This window comes from Carlito syrichta, unplaced genomic scaffold (genome assembly GCF_000164805.1).
Source record: "Carlito syrichta isolate Samal-C Ts95f unplaced genomic scaffold, Tarsius_syrichta-2.0.1 Scaffold47312, whole genome shotgun sequence".
NCBI classification, from domain to species: Eukaryota; Metazoa; Chordata; class Mammalia; order Primates; family Tarsiidae; genus Carlito; species Carlito syrichta.
The window spans coordinates 679,646-686,718 of NW_006991408.1; the positions used below are offsets into that span (position 1 = coordinate 679,646).

Here is a 7,073-nt window from a genome sequence, read left to right on the forward strand (position 1 = left end):
CTGCACTCCAGTCTGAGTGACAGAGTGAGACTCCAACTCAAAAAACAAAAACAAAAAAACAAATGAATTAAATCGACATTAAAAATATTAAATGCTGAGATGATCACAGCATGATATAAAGTACACATGAATATGTTTTACACAATAAGCAAGCTTCCCTCCAGGCAAAAAGGTTATAAAATGTATGAACAAAATGCTTAAACATAATGTAAGCCAAATGTATAATGTTATGTAGGCAAAAGAGAGAGAAAGAGAGACAAGAGAGAGATAAAGGAAAGTTACTGTCCAATGGAATGTCTAGGAAGCTGTTCTTTTCCTCCTGGCTTTACGACGTAAAGGACATAAAGATACACATCACCGCCGGGCTCAGTGGCTCAGCCTGTAATCCCAGGCCTTTGGGAGGCTGAGGTGAGTGGACTGCCTGAGCCCACGGGCTCGAGACCCGCCTGGGCGGCGAGACCTCATCTCTACAATAAATCAAAAAATCAGCCGGGCCTGGTAGCGCATGCCTGTAATTCCGGCTACTTGGAAGGCTGAGGCCGAAGGATCGCCAGAGCCCAACAGGTCGAGGCTTTGGTGGCCGGGAGCGGCCACTGCACTCCAGTCTGGGCGACAGAGTGAGACTCCAACTCAAAAAAAAAAAGAAAAAAAAGATACTCGTCACAAGGTCCGAAGAAATAAACGTAGGTTAACCATAATTGCACATTATAATAACAATTTAGCCTCCAAATTATTCTGTCTGCTTCCTCCTCAAAAGAAGAAAGAGGATATCTTCTACTGTCGACTTCCTACTAGAAACAGACATTCAGCTATCTAAAGAAAATACTTCGGGTTTCTCTAAGATAAGGCAGCAACAACAGTGTGCTTTGAATCCTCAGATTCCACATTCCAGATAAAGAAAACAATAACCACAGAACAAGAAAAGCTTGTAAAGTCAAGAAAAGAACAAAATCCAGACTGCTATCTTCTAGCATAAATTGGCTTCTCAGCCTCTCCTGCCTTCTGCAAAAATGCCAGGTTTTTTTTAGATTAGAAAATATGCTTTATTTAATAGTAAATTAGAGAGAGAGAGAGAGAGAGAGAGAAGGTTCACCTCACCTGGTTGGGGGAGGGGGTCAAAGCCAGGAAAGATGGTGACAGCCATAGCTCATAGAGCACATGGCCACATCAGAGCCTAGCAAGGATGCCAGATTTTTTTAAAGTTACTTGGAAACACTGCACTGTCTGCAAGCAAAATGCTCTTCAAATTATCACCAGTTCTTCAAGGGACATCAGTTTGCCCTAAGGCACTCTTTTTTAATAATTACCTAGGCTGAATTGACTTAAGCAAGGTTACTCTTCTTATTAAATAAAAAGGACACTGTCAATGTATAGCTTTGGAAAAAAAATCACACAGCCTTGCCCAAATGCATTTCAACGAGGTCACAGCAAATAGTGAGCATTCTGTTAGAAGAGCAAGATGGGAAGGTGGCCATGGCATACTTTTATAAATTCACTTATACATGTATCTGGACTAGATTAAGGAAAGTAACTCTCAACCTTTTAATTCTACAGTCTTTTCCTTCTCTAAATGCATAAACTTAAAAATTATATATAAACTTAATAACCAGATGTAATCGTTTTTCCATATAAAACAGGCAAGTAATTTAATATGCATTTCCTGACATGATATTAACTTGAAATTGCCTGTCTACAAATGATCAGCACATTCTTCATTAAACAACTGTGCAATAGGCTGAACTCCCAAATATGTGACCATACTGAAGAGACAGATAAATGCTCATGTCAGAGAATGATTTGTGGCTACTATGTCTAGAGAAAGGTATCATAATAACAAGTGTCTATTTTAAGGCCATCTTCCAACATCTGAAATTGTTCACATTGAATTAAGACAAAAAAGAAAAGTTCCTGTTTTTAAATAATGACATTACCTAGGGAATACTCCTTCAGAATGAAAGAAACGAAGTGTATAATATAGAGACTAAATAAGATTTATGAGCATTTCTATGTCATGTAACTAGTAAGTTTCATGATGCAAAAGAACTATTATCATGACGTCTATATATCTCTATTAGTACTGTGAGGCAAAGCCGTGAATACAACTTTAACTGGGTGTCTAATTTCATACGTTCCCAAAAAGAATATTCCCAGTCAGAATCCAGTTGAATAGACTATGTTGTGACAGGAATACTCTGCTGAGTGCAGATGTTTGTTTTAAGTCAAGGAGACTGGGAAACCATCAAAATGCCGTATTTCCTCTCATAGCTTGCTTGCCTTTTCCTAAAAGATTCAAGGATGTAATTAGTGCTTTTAAATGAAATTCATGATTTACTGTAATACCTACAGGGAAATCTTTTACTCTAGCACAGAAACCACTATCTGTGGAACAGATTCCTGCATTACGAAGAGACAGAAGAAACAGCAGTACCTGGCAGTAACCTGACTCACCAAACCCCAACCAAGGCACAAAACACAACTCTCTAGCAGAACCTACAGCAGGCACCGAAAGGTAAGGCCAGCAGGCATCCCCCAACAGAAACTAAGACAATCCCAAACCTGAGAGCTTAACCTTGGAGCTAACCCTTTCTGTCAAGGTCCCTTAGAAAATGTCACCTTTTCTGAGTAGTCAGAAAACGTATTTCCCATATATGTACCCAGAACACTCCTCAATCTTCAGTAAAATATAAAATATAAAACATGGTGTACGTACCTAGAAATAATCACCGTGAAGGCCAAGAAGACAGGCTCACAGACATTCCTGCTCACTTCAAATTAAACTCTCTTACCAAAGGCCCAAGCTACTTGGCAAATGCATCATTCCTGGAAAATGAGTGGCCTCCTGTTGAAAACAGGTTTCCTACCAAGTCTTGGAGGTTGAAGGATTAACCGACATCAGTGCTGCCTCCCTGGGACTCTCTTGGCCCTGGCACCACTGAAAATGTATCTTCCTACAAAGTTCTTCCTACTTGGCCTCTCCCCACTGAATCAGACAAACCTGCTGGGCCTTCTCTTGAAAGCCAATACAGGGCGGTCTCTGACAGTCTCTTATCACACTCCTTTTCCAGTAGCTATAGCAGCTTGTGCATGCTCCTCAGAACGACCAGACCAGAACGAGGCAGAAGCTACCTGACCTAAGGGCAGAATGTTCTTAGATAAAGCACTTTGAGGGCAAGATATTGTCGGAATGCCACCTTTCTCCAGATTCCCATCACCATTAGAAAGGCACATTGTAAATAGGGTGAATGATCACAAAGGACTGATTTGCCTCTTAATAGCTGCCATGAGCTTTACTCACAAGATATGGATTCAATATTATCTCCTTTCATCCTCACTCCAACCCTCTGGAGTAGATATTCATGTCATTTCCATTTTTTGAGAAATGGAAGCTCAACAGGTTACAGAATTAGACACCTAGCCAAGAGGTGGCAAAACTGGAATTCAAAACTAGGTACTGGAAGGAATGTACTTAGAAGAAAGATTTGGTTGAAAAAACTGCTTTTGAACTGCACAGAAACACCAAGACAGTAGAACTTCCCTGGAGCTTACAGGAAAACCACATGAAAGAAAGCAAACACACAAATACATAAAGACTACAGGCCTCCCCTCATCAAAGGCAAGGGGGGGTGCTATCTTTCCTTCACCTTCTACAATCTCTTCAGTCACCTGCATCCACTAAGAACCAGCTTTGTGCTGCTCTTCCACGGCTAAGAGTGAAGCACCCTTTGGTACCTATTTTTAACTGATGTCAACTGCATAAAACTATTTGGGATGTGAGAATGGGAAATAAAACACCAGAACATCTTTGCTGAGGTCACAGTAAACATACTCTCATTCCAGTCACTTCCCTAAAGCAAAAGCAAAATAACTTGACGACGCACAGGGTTAATGAATTTGCTAGAGACACTGGGCAATAAAGAGCAATAACAACAGCTAGACAGCTGTTTACTGTGTGCTTACTGCCTACCAAGCACTTTACACACACTGACTCGAACTTCAAAACAACCCTTGAGGTATAGGTATTATTAGCCCCATATTGCAGATGAGAAAATGGATGCATGGAAAGTTCGAGAAACTTTCAAAGAGTCACAGAAAAGTAGTATGCCACATGGTCCCTGACTTTAAGAGCCTACAATACCATTATGGCAGCAAGAGTAATTCATTTAAAATGATCGGCAAACAATTTTGTCTAATCAGAAGTCAATGCCTGGTTTGGACAAGCCCTACACTCGCCCAAAGAAGAGAAGTGAGGGAGGGCGGGAGTGAACAGATAGGCTTCCTGGAGGGGAGTAGGGTTACAGCTCAGGGCAGTGGGTCCCCAACATATGACTTGAGATGAGTGGCCTCAAAATTACACAAATCAAAAGATTGTATATTAAAAAAATTATGATTCATGCGGTTGGGCGGGACGGGTCAAGGCAGGTCAGGGCAGGCCGGCGTCCAGGGGTCTCCCGGCAGGCAGAACTGCCGCCACCATGGCCAAGTGCGACCCCATGCTACCCGGGCTCCTCCACTGAGGACTTTAGCTATGGCAGCAACGTGGCCTCCACCAGCGTGCACATCCACATGGCATCCTTTCCCTGCAAATCCTCCCAACCACGATGGCTTCCGCAGTGTTTTTACACTTCGAGTCTGTACGGACATTCGTGCACAACAATCCTGCCATAATTCTGGGGTCTGCCTTGGAATCCTTGGGCTTGATTTTGGCCTTAACTCCACACAGACATGAGTATCCCCTCAACCTGTACCTGCTTTTTGGATTTACCCTGATGGAAGCCCTGACTGTGGTCTTTGTGGTTACTTTCTATGACATATGGATTATTCTGCAAGCTTTTAGACTGATGACGACAGTATTTCTTGGTTTGACGGCCTACACCCTCCAATCCAAGAGAGTTCGGCAAAATTGGAGCAGGGCTGTTTGCTGTCTTTTGGATTTTGTGGTTGTCAGGATTCTTGAAGTTGTTCTTCTACAGCAAGATGGTGGAGGTGGTCTTTGCTGCCGCGGGAGCCCTTCTTTTCTGTGGCTTCATTATCTATGACACACACTCACTGATGCACAGACTGTCACCTGAAGAGTACATGTTAGCTGCCATCAACCTCTACCTGGATATCATCAACCTCTCCTGCACCTGTTGTGGCTTCTGGAAGCAGTTAAAAAAGTAACTAAAAGCTCAGCAGAAGTGCAAAAAATAAATAAGGAAAAAAGAATTTAAAAGACAGTTGAAAAGAACTTCACAAAAAAACCTCTTTCATTAAATATGATTCAATACTCTTTCAAAAAAATTACGATCCATAGGTATGCTGTATATAAGAAATTAACAGCAACTACAACAAGAAAGTAAAGTGAAGAGCGAAGGATTCTGTCCTCCAGGGGATGGGGTGGAAAACTAGTGGGTGGGGACCAGCGATGCTGCTAAACATTCTACCAAGCACAGGGCAACCCCCATAATAAAGAATTATCTGGTCCAAGCTAGTTAATAGTGCTGAGGTTGAGAAGCCCTAATTAGAGGGAGAAGGGCATTTAGACGGAGTCATTCTAAACAAGGTAAATAATACCAGCCATGATTCAGAAACAGAAGAGATTTCGGATACACAGGAGACAATCTATTATGGGGAATAAAAGGAAATAATGTTGCTTGGGAAGGCTTCATGGAGGGCTCTGAAAGCCAAGCATTAGGACAACAGCTGGATTTGGTTGGAAATGGGAATACACAACAGATGTGTGATGACATTCACAGGATGAGAATTGAGAGTCAGGGAGACCCATAGCCCAGTTAGAAGATTTGCTAGAATAGCCTCAGTATAAAGTAACAAAAGGTTTCTGGATAGAGAGGAGAGAAAGTAGTAAAATACATTACAGTAAGCCCCCTGCATATGAATGAGTTTTGTTCTGAGAGCGCATTCATAAGCCCAATTTGTTCAAAAGTCCTACAAAGTCAATCTAGGTACCCAACTAACACTCGGCTATACAGTGCCAGGTACATCACTGCTGCTTTTACTCTTGCTTCCAAACATCCTGAGTGTGAAATAAAGATACTGTACTCTATACAGCGCTATACAATAAAGTACACAAAAGCACAACCACTTGTAGAGGATGTGCACACATGACAATGTACGCCAGACTATATGAACTAACTTTTGTGATTGGGCATTTGAACGCATGTTCACATCTTTGAAAGTTTGCAACCTATAGACTCATACGTAGGGAACTTACTGTATAAAGGAAGGTCGGACCTGGTTTCCTATTGCACACAGGGTGAAGGAAAGGCATAAGATGAGGTTTTGATTCAGTTTCCTACCTTGCCTATGAACCAGGATAGTGCCTAGTAGAGAGCAGGCGTAAGTCCTGATGCATGAATCACAAACACAGCAGATTCACAGTCACAGGGAAGTTAGGTTCTAATGACCTCACACAAAGGGAAAAATTAAATACAGTCAAATCCGATTCGGAAAATGACAAACTGTCTCTAAATGAGCAACACAGCCAGTTTTCCCTCCGGCAAGGGAAGACACTGCCGGGTCTTCAGTGGAACACCAGACAGAATAGCTAGCTGAGTCCAGGGGCCACTGCAGGAAACCACGTGGACAGTCAGCACACATGTACGTTGGAGACCTGTGTAACAAGCACCAGTGAAAGTGCAGAATCACAGCCACTACTGGTGGCCAAAAAAGATGAAGTCGTCTAAGTTAAACTTCTATATGCTTCAAAGGTCCTGGTGCTAGAAAAAAGAGTTGGGAAGACTGAGAAAGGGCGGCAGACATGGCTGCTCTGATGACACTTCCCCACATGCTACCACTGACGGTCCCCAGCTGAGCTATACAGGGCTGAAGCACTGCCTTCCACCAAATACACTCTTCAGCTCTATGGGCTTTTGCAAAGACCACCAGGGACCAGCCCTCTTTCATTAGCATCTCATCAGTGCTTGTCATTCTTCATTTATCAAATTCGGATCCAGCACTTTTTATGTACACAGCATTATAGAGAATACAAAAAAGCAAGCCCGAGGCACACCAAGGACTGTTCTGTCTAGTTGATTTATTAACTTAGAGCAGGGGTTGGCAAACTTTTTCCATCT

General features: G+C 42.3%; 1 pseudogene; it reads left to right on the top strand.

The window, feature by feature from the left end:
- Positions 1–4,383: 4,383 nt before the first annotated feature.
- On the top strand, positions 4,384–6,770 carry LOC103249981 (annotated as a pseudogene).
- The last annotated feature ends 303 nt before the right edge of the window (positions 6,771–7,073 follow it).